Source organism: Pristiophorus japonicus, chromosome 21 (genome assembly GCF_044704955.1).
Source record: "Pristiophorus japonicus isolate sPriJap1 chromosome 21, sPriJap1.hap1, whole genome shotgun sequence".
Lineage (NCBI taxonomy): Eukaryota > Metazoa > Chordata > Chondrichthyes > Pristiophoridae > Pristiophorus > Pristiophorus japonicus.
The window spans coordinates 4,408,095-4,421,143 of record NC_091997.1 but is presented as its reverse complement, the minus strand read 5'-3'; the positions used below and the strand labels follow the sequence as shown (position 1 = coordinate 4,421,143).

General features: G+C 43.8%; 1 protein-coding gene across 1 annotated transcript in view; it reads right to left on the bottom strand.

The window, feature by feature from the left end:
- LOC139233778 (ORM1-like protein 3) overlaps positions 1–13,049 on the bottom strand; it is a 76,088-nt gene extending 63,039 nt beyond the window's left edge. The window contains exon 1 of the mRNA XM_070864292.1: positions 12,969–13,049. The gene's annotated coding sequence lies outside the window, so the exon portion shown is untranslated. The remainder of the gene's footprint in view (positions 1–12,968) is intronic.

Genomic DNA, 13,049 nt, shown 5'->3' with positions numbered 1-13,049 from the left:
TTCCTCAGAGGTCATTGCTTCTTCTGTCCTGTTGGACAACTCCCTCACAAATTTCTACAGCCACGTGCACGGCTTCTTTGAGGCAGGGATCTTGGCAGCAAAGGAGGCTGGTGGAAGCCTCCCCTGTTCAAAAAATGCCTTGCAGAGAATTTGCAGGGAAGAATGGGAGGCTACATTTAGATCGTGACAAGGTGTTTCAGGATACACGGTATAACAACTGTCCTTTATACAGCTCAAAAACATCGCAAGACATTTCACAGAAGATTAATCAGACAAAAATACGTTCTTTTCATGAAGTGCTCACTTTATTAGTTTCTGTAAGTGACAGTAAAATTGCTATTTAAAGCTTGCTCCAATGCAAGGATGCAATGTGCTCTTTCAAATCAAGATGCTATGCTCCGTCAGACAGAAACGGTCTTTCAGAATAAACAAGTGCAGTGTGATCAGGATCTTCTCGGTACTCAAACGCCTGAGTTATGAGATGCCCGTTTAAGCTATGTTGTTGATTTTAACAGTGAGTCTCTCAGCAGCGAAATATTAACTTTACCCTCAGTGTGTGTCATCATCCTTAGCATGGGGTTCAATTATGTGAAAGTGGTCCTCAGTGATTCTTGCAGTATTCTGAACGTCCTTAATCTCTGCAATTAAAGTGACCGCTGGTGAGAAATTCGGTCCGAACAGCGCTAACTTCAGTCAGGATCAATGAAGAGCTGAGGATCAGCAGGTGCTCCAGTCAGACCACAAGCGGCCAGACTTCCACTAATGCTGCTCCTCAGCCAGGCAATCAGAAGTGTGCTGAAGGGGTGCAAGGTGTCTCACCTTGTGACTTTCCCTTCTTCCAGTAAGCTGCAAGACTCAGTTGCGCAGCTTAAGGAATTAGGATGCAAACCCATATGCAATCACTCCTTGTACAAGTGCATTTGAGCATACAGCACCTTCCTATGCCTTTTATGTTAATGAGATTAAGATGGTTTAGGGTATATATACACATTGGCCTTTGGTGGTAAAAAGCAAAATCGTTTCAGAATTCAGTAATATTCTAGCTTGGAGTATATTTTAAGTTGATTTATTGATTGTGAATTCACATAACTTGCCTTAAGTAACAAAGAGAGCAAGCAAAGTAAATGATTTTGTAACAGTTAGAACATAAAGTCCTAGAAAAACTGCCGCAACATTTTATTGGCCTACTGAAGAGACTGGGGCAGTCTGAAAGTTAAGGTCAAATGCAGCTTGACATGCAACACTTCTTACAGCTGGCAGAGTCTGTTTCATCAGGCTGATAGCTAAAAAAATAAGCATCTAAACTTTTAACCCTCAGTACTGCACTAAAGGACATTCCACAACTACGTGCAAATCTCAGCTCCATTTCTCATTGCTTTTTAAAACCTGCCTTTCCCTTCTCCCCTTCCCTAAAGCATTGACTTCTTGCAGGAGTATGCTTTCATGGGCACCATGTGTTCTCCAGTATCTTGCCCTGCTTCCAGTTCTTCCTTTGTGAATCCAGATGGTGGACAAGATATGTGACTGCACGGGGTGTGAAATCTGACCCAATTTTGTCCTAACTACATACATGCACAGGGGTCAATGGGTAGTGATTAGGAGCATAAAAGCCTAGTCTGATTTTCCCCTTCGCTGACTCAGGGGCACAGAAACCAATTGTTGAAAACCCAATCATCGCCCAGGCTCAGCAGATTGGGAATGGAAACTGGGATCAAGCTGTATTTTACATGGAAACAAAAACCCTTTCTATTCCCACTTTCATCCCCGAATGGTGTAGAAATAAGCACACAAGTTAAAGGGTGTTTCCACACACTTTACTGAGAACACTTTCTATTGCGGTCTCATACTGAGCAAGGACAGGCCTGAACATGCCAGAATCCCAAACATACTTGGTGCTATTTTTACATTATTTTCAAATTAAATAAAAACCAAGATCAGATTGCACTGTGATGCCGGAGACTAGAGATTTGTTGTAGCAAGTGCTTTTTATCACTCAGAAACTTCTATTTTTGTGGGCATCATTTACTTTTTATGCAACATTGTGGTACGCAGGCCACAAATCATGCCATAGAAACATAGGGCCCAAGTTTCCACATGATTTGCGCCTGATTTTTAGGAGCAACTGGTGGAGAACAGACTATCTTAGAAATCGCAATTCTCCACATTTTTTTTTCTGCAGTTCTAGTCAGGTAGAACAGTTCTACTTTGGAACAGAAGTTTTTCTTCAAAAGGGGGCGTGTCCGGCCACTGACGCCTGATTTCAAAGTTTCCACAGTGAAAACGTACTCCAAACTAAAGTAGAATGGAGCAAGTGAAGATTTTTGCAGAACTGAAAAAACCTGTTCTACACATTAAAAAATCAGGCACAGGTTACAAATTACGCGTCCAGAACGAGGTGGGGGGGGGGAAGGGAACTCATTAAATTGTACAATAAATCCTTATTTATACTTCTACAAATATTATACAAATAAATCCAACCTGAATAAACATTTATAAGCAAAGAAAAGATTAAATAAATCATCTTCCTACCTGTGTGAAAGTGCTTCAGGCACAGAGAATTCTGCAGCCGTTCGTTCCCGTGGGGGGGGGGGAAAGAGAAGAGAAGGGAACAGCCGTTTTGTTCCCGCGGAGGGGAGGGGGGGGGGGGGGGGGGGAAGGGAACAGCCGTTTTGTTCCCGCGGAGGGGAGGGGGGGGGGAGGGGGGGGGGGGGAAGGGAACAGCCGTTTTGTTCCCGCGGGGGAGGGGGGAAGGAGACCGTGAGAAGGCTGCAAGTGCTAATGTGCTTTTATTTTAAAAATGTTCAAAAATTAATCAGCTACAAAGAACTACAAAAATGGCCGAGTGCCAATGTTTTTTTCACACTGAGCATGCGCGAACGCTCCAACGCGCACGCGCAGCGTTGCCGGCAGGAAAAAAAACTAATTTAAATAGTACCCGCCCCCTCCCACTTACAAAATCGGCACGAGTGTAGGCTCCGCCCCCCGGGTGCCGCGCCAGGCAGACAAGGAGCTGCAGAACGCTCCAGAATTGCGAGGTTTTTTTTAGGCGCCGTTTTAGGCGCGAAAAACGGGCGCCCAGCTCGGAGGGGCGCCCGTTTTTTATCGTGTGGAAACTTGGGCCCATAGGGTGGACATTTGTGCGGTATTGCACCAAATCGTTTGCTCTAGGTACTGAAGTTGCATGTTCAGCCATGAACTCATTGAATGGCGGTGCAGGCTCGAAGGGCCGAATGGCCTGCTCCTGCACCTATTTTCTATGTTTCTATGTATATTTCTAGTAACTGAAGATATTGAGATAGTTGATAGCAAGAAGCCAAAGTAAACCAAAATGAAACAGTAATAATGGAAAAAAAAACGCAAATTAATTTTACACTCTCCCATGAGGAAACAGTCCAAACAATTTGGAAGTTAATGGAGAGAGGGAGCTCCGTCACAACTTCAGAAACTGATGGATTTAATATGGGGCCACAGTTACGTCTCTAGCTACAACAAAGGCCGCAGAGAAAAGTTCACGGAAGCAACACGTTGCTATCCCATATTTGTGGGTCATTATCAGGAAGTGGGTTTGATCTGCAGAGTCACAGTATATTGGTTCTTGATCTCAGTTATGTCCCCAAAAGGAAGGAAAAAATTTGCAATAAAAGTGACATCAGCTCACTTACCAGTGGCCAGTTGAAGGTATATACTTCAGGGTTGTGCATTGGGAGAGCTCAATACCTGACCTGAGGTGGAGTTCGCAAATCTCACGATGGTAACAACTAGACAGAGCAACCCTGGGCTGGGAGAGAAGGGATGGGGGGGAGGGAAAAAAATGAATGATTCAGCTTGAAAGTACATGTGCACAGATACTAGATGAGGACATAATTGGGATTTTCTGTAAGGTAGTGCCATGGGTAGAGAGTAGGGGCGGGATAAGAGGTAAATGGTAATCGTCTTGGAGATCAATTCTAGAAACCAGCACTCTTCGTGGAATGCCCTTCAGAGGATGGGGGAAATGCCCTTTAGACACTGGCTCTGTTGGCTGGCTGACGAGCAAAACCTTGGGGCTGGGAATTCAGCAATTTTGCGACTGGGTTTTTGGCACTATTTCACCTTTTTTGGCGAAAACCCGATCGACAGAAAATTCGGTGGTGTTTTGCGGCGGCGGCAGTAGTTTTCAAATACCGCTGGAGAGAGGAGTGCATAGTGCAAGACCTGAAATATCACCTTCGCCAAAAATTTTGCTCTGTGCGCACCTGGTATTTTGCGTGAGAAATACCGACAGGGAAAACCTGTCATAGCAGGCCTGCCGGCAGCGGTAAGTATGAAGACCTGCAAAAAGGTAAGTTAAAGTTTTTATTTTTTAATTCTTTTGCAGCAATTCGATAGATCAGTGTAAATGTTTTGTGAATTTTTTTCCCAATTTATTATTATTTTTTTTTAAAAAAGGTGTTTTTCCACCCTCCCAAGGCCCAACTCGCAGCGGTATCGGCCTTGGATTAAGTTGGCGAGGATCGCGATTTGCACCGTGAATCCTCATGCAATGCCTATTTTCACTGCTGCGCAAATTCAAGCTTGAATTTCAGGCCTGATAGCGAAGCGATAATGGTAATTTTGGCAAAAAAATGCCGTTATCGCTGAGAGCTGAATTTCCAGCCCTTGGTGTTCTAGAGTGCAACTGTAGTTTTTAAATCACAGGGTAAATCACAGAGACTGAAAACTACCAAGAATGCAATTGGCAATCAGTGTCTCTTAAGGTGGTGGTTCTTTGGGCAACATATATATTGGATGGTTTGGAGACGGGCAGAGTATTTAAAAAGGGAACAGGCTGAACTTTGCTCTCATGCAGAAGGTGTAGAGCATACAAAGCCATGGAATCTCCCAAGGATCATTGCTTTCATAAACTTTTGCAAAGGTTTCAATCTATTGCTCAAGATGGCTTCACAAAGATGTTAAAAACCATGGAAATACATAGCAAATCTTGGATTTTATCTAAAATATGCACTACTCTAACCTCTGTGTAAGGATAGATCTGTGTAAGGATAGATAGGAAACTTGAACATATCTCTCTTGAAACAATGAGGCGCAGTTTTGCATTATCACCTTTACTGTGATATCTTTACTGGATGACACACAAGGACAGTCTCCAATTGTCTGTTCTAGACATTTCTGAAATTGTGCTATTACTTTTGGCTGATGATTGTGTTTTTGACACTCTCTTCTGATTACCTAGTGAGGTCTGCTCATCATCATGAACATTGGACTGACTAGTGAGATGTGACGATGGGTGCCCCCAATTATAGCTTTGGACAATTCAAAAGCAGATCTCAAATGGTACTGACTGGAATATACATGGGGCATCTCGCACAATCATATCACTACTTAGGGTTCTGGTGGTTGCCAATTTTAGCCTGAAAAGAGAGCGTTGTTCTTTCTTCAAAACGACATTTGTCCAGTGGGATCTAGCTCAATTCCAGACAACCTTACAAGCCAATGGGTGGAGCAGTTCTTGCTGAAAAAACAGCAGTTCTCTGTATAGTAAGCCGTGCAGTTTTAGTTAGTTAAATTCCTTGTGCACAATCGAGGGTAGCTCAACCTTGGTTTGTGGCAACTGCCTTCTCTGGACTTAATTAGAGCAGTTTCTACTGGCAAAGATGTACTTTATATTCAGAAAACGCAAATTTTCTGTGTAGATTTCTCAGTAGGACTCTCTGGAGACTCAAACATGGTGATGATCAATGCAGGTCAGATACGCAAACGACCAAACAAAATGGCCTGCTGACATGAACTGTTTAGGTTCACATGTGAAAAACGGTGCAGTGAGGTACAGGAGGGCTGCCGGAGCCCACAAAACTGGACTCCAGCATTAGTCCGTTCTTACAGGAGGAAAAAAACATGAGGCAGCAACAGTTAGCAGAATTTGGCACAACTGAATCTAAGGCTCTCTTGTTGCTGTCACACATCTTTAAATGGGTAAATAAAAAAGTGAATACATTAAAATATATATATTAGTCAACGTATGTAATTTATGTTTTAATGATAAAAAGAATTACACAACTGCTAGTCTGTGTTGCTCAGAGATTCGCATGCATGTCAAAGGGAGACAACGTCAATGTTTTTTTTAAAATGCAGTATGTAGCAATCCAATTAAGGTACATTTGCTATAAGAAAACTGAAAGAAACCCTGCAATTCTGGAATACATTTAACAAAGATCAATGAAAGTGTAGAGTTTTGATGATAACATGTCTCAACATTTTGGGCCAACTGATTGTGCCAAAAGCTTATATTCCTATAGCTTCTTTAATGCAGCAAGAATCTCAAGAGGAGTTTCTAATGCTATTCTGAATTTGAATGAGTCAATTTTTTCCTCATACATCAAGTGTTTGAAGAGCAGTGACTGGAAGCAAGTAGAAAATACTAGAATGCCATGCAATAGGTTTCATTCACAAGCACCACGACAAAACATCCAGTTTCAAATCGTTAGGCATGAATAAAGCCTTTTTATGACCTGAAACATTAAATCACAACATTGTACACTACAGTGGTAGTCTGGCATTGGTTCCAAGCATCCTACTATCTAACAGTGCATTCCTGCTTTTACCCACTTATCTGGGGATGTGGGCAACTATACAAAGGAATTATTGAGCAAGAAAAAAATAACATTGCACTCATTACACCCTGCCAACCATTTTCTCGACCTAGAATTCATACATTTGTACTAACAATTCTTCCTTTTTGGCATCTCGTCACTGTTATCGAGGACCAAATGACCCGTCAAGTCAAGTATAGCATAGCAAGATATAGAGTAGACAGTTCTCTTTACTCTGCTCCAATAAACCATAGCCCCCAACCCAAGGGCACTACTTACCTATTGCACCAGTGAGTTTTTCTACTTCGGATATAAGCTTGAAAACTGAATGAATTTGGGCAATTTTACTTTTGCAGCTACAACTAGTGGCTCAATAAAGCAGACTCATTTCCTGTCAGATTACTCCATGGAGCAGAGAGGACATTTTCCTCCCAGTCAATGTTCCTTCTAAATTGTCTTTGTTGTGCACGGTCTGTTTATTTCAATGTGCAGTCCCTTTATATTGCTGTGCACGTGCGGTATTTCAAATGGAAAAGCTGGTGAGCAGCATGAGCAGTACCTTGCAGATTACTGCCGACCACACACGCGCACTGCTCAGAGGAAACATTGCTCCCAATCTGCTGTGGCTTCAAGGTCAGATCTCGGACATAAAAGGGCAGCGTGCTAATCAACAACAACAACAACTTGTACTTGTATAGCGCCTGTAACATTAAAAAAGTAAAATGACCCAAAGCTTCACAGGAGCGTTATTAAAAAAGACACAGAGAACGTAAGGCGATATTAGGACAGGAAGCTTGGTCAAAGTGGTAGGTTTTAAAGAACATCTTAAAGGAGGAAAGAGACGTTAAACCGAGGCCCCACCTGCACTCTCAGGTGGACGTAAAAGATCCGATGGCACTATTTCGAAGAAGAGCAGGGGAGTTATCCCCAGTGTCCTGGCCAATATTTATCCCTCAATCAACACAACAAAAACAAAATATCTTGCCATTATCACATTGCTGTTCATGGGAGTTGCTGTGCGCAAATTGGTTGCCACATTTCCCACATTACAACAGTGAATATACTCCAAAAGTACTTCATTGGCTGTAAAGCGCTTCAGGACGTCCGGTGGACGTGAAAGGCGCTATGTAAATGCAAGTCTTTCTTTTAGAGGCAGAGAGATATATAGGGAGGAAATTAGAGCTTAGGGCCTTGACAGACAAAAGCACGGCCAGCAATGGTGGCGCGATTAAAATCGGGGATCTCAAGAGGCCAGAATTGGAGGAGCGCAGATATCTTGGAGGGTTGTAGGGCTGGAGGAAGGGCGGGGGGGGAGGGGATGGAGGAAGGGCGGGGGGGGAGGGGGGGCGACGGAAAGGGGTCGGGCGACAGAAAGGGGGGGGCGACGGAAAGGGTAGCTACTGGTATTGAGTTAGTATCTATAGGGGTTCATCAAAGAGTTTCAGTGCTTGCAAGGGTCTCAAACATAAAAGGAGTTTTCAGCATTAAAACAAACATGCTTAGCTGATCAAGGTGCGAAGTCAGAGATCAGCAAAGTCCCAGGTGTGACTAGCTGCAGTTCCTGGGTTACAGAAGAGGAGGGGCGGAAAAAAAATCAGCAATGGTTGCTGTGTGAATCGTAATAAAATAATCTCATGCCAGAAGTGTGCGCGTGGGCATCAGGAGGGAACATAATTGGGCTCAGCTCTGATGCTCTTGAATAGCTGCGCAGCTCCCACCTTTGTGCTCACAGATGAAGAATGGCTGCTTGGGTGATTGGCTCCAATGGAGCTGTCCCCAGCAAGGATTCAATGCATTCAGGAAAGCAGTAGGGGAGGAGAAGAACGGCAGAAGAGGAAGGAAGAAAATTTATATTTTGAACAGCCCCTTAGTGACCAACTTAATTGTTGCACTTCCACATAATTATTCAGAGATACAATTTCTAAGTGGAAAAGCAAAGAATATTTCTGTGAAAAAGATGAACATGAGGCATTACTCATTACTCTACTGACTAGAAACAGACATAGATTAGGGACACGCCACACACGTGAGGAAGACATTATAAGTGAAGTCTCAAAGTCACCCTAGATTGACTAGATTTTAAAGTATTCTACTTATGGCTCAAGCGGCTGATGCTGTATCACATCCTGCAATTTATTTTGGACCGGAGAGTTCCAACTACAGCATTTAATCCCCTCAAACTGCAGTGTGATATTTAAAGCATCAGAGTAAAATTAACAAAGACAGTGTAAATGCTTAGATTAATAAAATTAATGCGGTCATCCCTTTAAAAGATTATTTATTTATTATGACAGCCTTGTACTGTAACTGCACTCCTCTCCTGAAAGTGCAGCCTTGCTTTTGCTTGACATTGATACAAGGGCTGACAATGTCACTTTTTTTCCCCAGTAGAGCCTTTGATGAGAATACCATGGTGGATAGGAGGATTAGATAGCCCCACAAAGTGTGTCTTAATTGGCTACGATAAAGCAACACGTAACAGCTGCCAAAAATTCTGCAGCATACACCTTCTGCCTTAAGAGCAGCTGCAATAAAGAGGACAAGGGATTGCAGAACACACAAACAGCATCCCCCACAAATAGCTTTCAGTACTGCACTAAGAAATTAATGACACACAAATTGAGCTGAAGGACAAATCCTTCAATCCTCCAATAATCGTAAATTCCCTGGTCGTGAGGAACCGCCATCTATTATTGCTGTTCAAAAATCAATGCCCAGGCTGGGACAGGATTGCTGGCTCCAATCACGATGAAGTTTCATTTTGGCACAAAAGCCCTCAAAACATTGTTCTGCAAGTCAGAACAACGATCAAAGAAACAGACTCAAAGGTCATTGTGGGTCAGATACAGCATAGGAATGCACCATAGATTCTGAATCCAAGCATTGTCAATACTTTTACTTTCAAATTATTTTTCCTCTGGCTATTCTTTGTGCCAGTACTTTATCTGATTCAAAGCAAATGGAAGCACATTGCCGAGAGTGGAAGAGGCATTCTGACCAGACTAATGGGCAGATTTGCTGAATGTGCAATCTCATTATCAGTGAGAAAGTGCCCACACAAGCACAATCCAGACTCTCGAAAAAAAACATTTCAGCTAACATATGTTCTAAAAAAAAGTTCCCAGGACCTCAAAACTATGGCACTCTTGTACTTCTCCCAATCCTTCCCTTCATCGTAAAAATACCGAGGCTTTTAAAACCCAAGCTTGCAGCACCTAGTTACTTCTTGATTTATCCCATTATCTCCCATACACTTTGCAACCTTGGGAATGTCTTGCACTACAGGCCTTTGTGTTTTACTAAGTGCTTGATAACAAATAAATTCTGGTACTAAAGTGTAGTCTCACTGTGTAAAAAAATGAGCAGTATACATAAAATGGAACATATATCTGAAAAAATATACCCCAGTCCAATATTTAAATAAATTGCAGGGCTTCTTGATGTATACACTGAAATGTGCTCATGCAGAAAATTTCACATAACTAACACCTGTTAATATACGTTCATCTAATTTTGGAGCATGTTTTATAGTGATAATGGAAAAGCGTAATATCCAGTTTCTTTCCAATGACAGCACATTTCAGCGTTTTCATCCAGTAGTATAAGGGTACGTTACACAACAGTGGGGTTTGTATGTGGCCCCACTGCCAAGTTAGACAAGCTGAAACAGCAAGGAAAATGGGCTTCATTTCTTCTGGGTAGGGGTGGGGGGAAATAGAAAAATAAGTGTTATGTGAAGCAGATAGGCCTACAAGGTAAGGTCTTCCCTCTTCTCCCATCTCCACTACCCTGTTTGCTCTGCCCCTTTCCTCAAGATGGTCACAGTTCTGGGGCACGGCTCCACATGTTTTGACACCCTTCTGATGCCACTCAAGAGTCTGGATAGGGTAAATCAGCAAGTTACTCAATCGAGGCAAGCATCAATGACAAGCCTGATCCAGTCCTCGTGCGACTAACATTCATCCATTTCCAGGGGGAATTACTGGAGGGGGACTCTGGCCAGTTTAGAAACCTCTCTTTTTGACCATATAATTCCTTCATGTTTTGCTCAGTGTCCACCTCCCTCCTTGTAAAGGACTTTAGAATGTTTAGATTTACAAGGATGATACCAGAAATGCGAGGGTATATCTATCAGGAAAGGATGAACAGCCCGAGTCTCTTTTCTCTTGAAAAGAGAAGGTTGAGGGATGATTTAATAGAGGTCTTTAAAATTATGAAAGGTTTGATCGCGTAAACACACGCAAGAATCATTCTTTATAACTGAAACAAAACAGTCTATGTCAACAGGCTATTCAACCATACAGGGAATCATTGTCAAAACCCGACATCCACACACGCACAATCTCTGGCAGGTTAAATTCATGCTCGATGTTGAGGCTAGGCAGCAGTTGGGGCACTCCAATTTCTCTTTCCTGGGATAGGCACAAGATCTGCTAAGGTTCTCACTCCTGATCTCTACCCAGTGGGCCTTGTTGCAAAATGAATTTGCGAGGAAAGGATCAGGCTTGTCTACAATGTTCTTCATAATCTAATATCCTGTCAACACTATCTGATCACACATTATGAATGACATCTGAATGCAATGTCAGAAAACACCAGTGGAAACATACAACAATGAATCAGCACCTTCAGGAGAGCGGAGAAAGATATAAAATGCATTGTAAGCTCTCCAGTCAAAAGATTTATACAAATGAGAAAGGTCATTTATCTCTCAACCTCTCAAGCAATAGTGGCAGTATTTTAAAATAAAATTATTAATCTGCAGTCTGATATTGATTCAGTTATCAGCTCAGTTCATCGTCCTTTTCACAGCAAAACTCACTACAACATTCTGAACCAAACAAGAAATGTCACCATCCAAGCTATAAACCTTCGACGTTCAAGGAAAAGCCAATCCTGAGCTGCTACGAGCTACAGCTCAGAGGCCATCATATGCCTGCTTGAAAATATGCTCCTCTTAATTGGCAAAAGAACCAGAGGTGATGGGTGAGGTGGGGAATTAGATAGCAAGTTATGATGATTTAGAATGCACTGCCTGAAAAGGTGGTGCAAGCAGATTCAATAATAACTTTCAAAAGAGAATTTGATAAATACTTGGAAAAATGAACAGGGCTATGGGGAACGGGATTAATCGAATAGCTCTTTCAAATAGCTGGCACAGGCACAATGGGCCAAATGGCCACTTTCTGTGTTGCATCATTCTATGATTCCATAATAAATCCCTCTCTTCCACAGTAATTACATTTCTCAAAATTCAGCACAAAGACCAATCAGAATATTTTCATGTCCACTGTCGTTCCGATCAATTCAGCCAAGAGATATGAAACACTGACCTCCCCATTAACAGGATTCACCGGGTTCTCAATGACAGCTGGAGATAAAGGCTCAACCACCGAACGCTTGGCAAGCACAAGTACAATTTTATTTCCAGTCACTCAATTGAGAAACCCAATTGCTTGTGTTCTTTTTTTTTTTTGCTGGCAGAAAGTTATTTTGGGGTTGAACCAAAATTCTTCATTTATCTGCAATCCAATTCCTGAGTGAGAAATTCCAGTGGCAGCAAGGCTGCCATTTCCAGTGCACTGCGACTTTGAAGGAGTGACCCGAGGGCCTGTCAGATTAAGCAAACACCCCCTCATACAAAAGCAACAATTTTTTTTTTTAAAAAAGAAGAAAAGCGTCGCAATGATGGGCTCCACCTATGTCAGTAACAAATATAATGCAAATGAATAACCTCACCACCTCTTCAGCAAGACATCACTCACATTGCTAATATTGAAAAATACATTTTTAAAAAGGGAAAAGAATGAAGCTTCTTTCTTCTTAAATCCTTAAAATTACCAGGTTTGGTTGCAGAATGAAGTTAATCTGCCCATCCTGAAAATGGGTCTTCACCCAGGTTTGTCTCTTCCCACCCCCCCCCCAAAAAAAGAGAGAGAATAACCGGGCCCTGTGTGTGCCCTGTGGCTGGGCTGTGGGTTGGAGCTGGCAGTGAACGAGTGTAGGGTAGGGTAGGGTAGGGCCGGGCCCCCCCCCCGGGCCGGGCCGGGCCGGGCCGGGCTGGGCTCCCCCCCCCCCCGGGCCAGGCTGGGCCCCCCCCCCCGCCCCCCCGGGCCAGGCTGGGCCCCCCCCCGGGCCAGGCTGGGGCCCCCCCCCGGGCCAGGCTGGGGCCCCCCCCCCCGGGCCAGGCTGGGGCCCCCCCCCCCGGGCCAGGCTGGGGCCCCCCCCCCCGGGCCAGGCTGGGGCCCCCCCCCCCGGGCCAGGCTGGGCCCCCCCCCCCGGGCCGGGCCCCCCCACCCCAGGCCCCCTCAGGCCACCACTCCCCCTCAGGGCCTGTTACTTTAATTGACAACCTGCCCCCTGACAACCGCGGCGCCCAGCTCCTCTGCCGCCTCTTACCTGGAGCCGAGCGGTAAATGTGCTGACACACACGGGGCGGCCCCCCCCTGAGTCCCGGCGTTGGCTCCTGTCGGCCTCCCC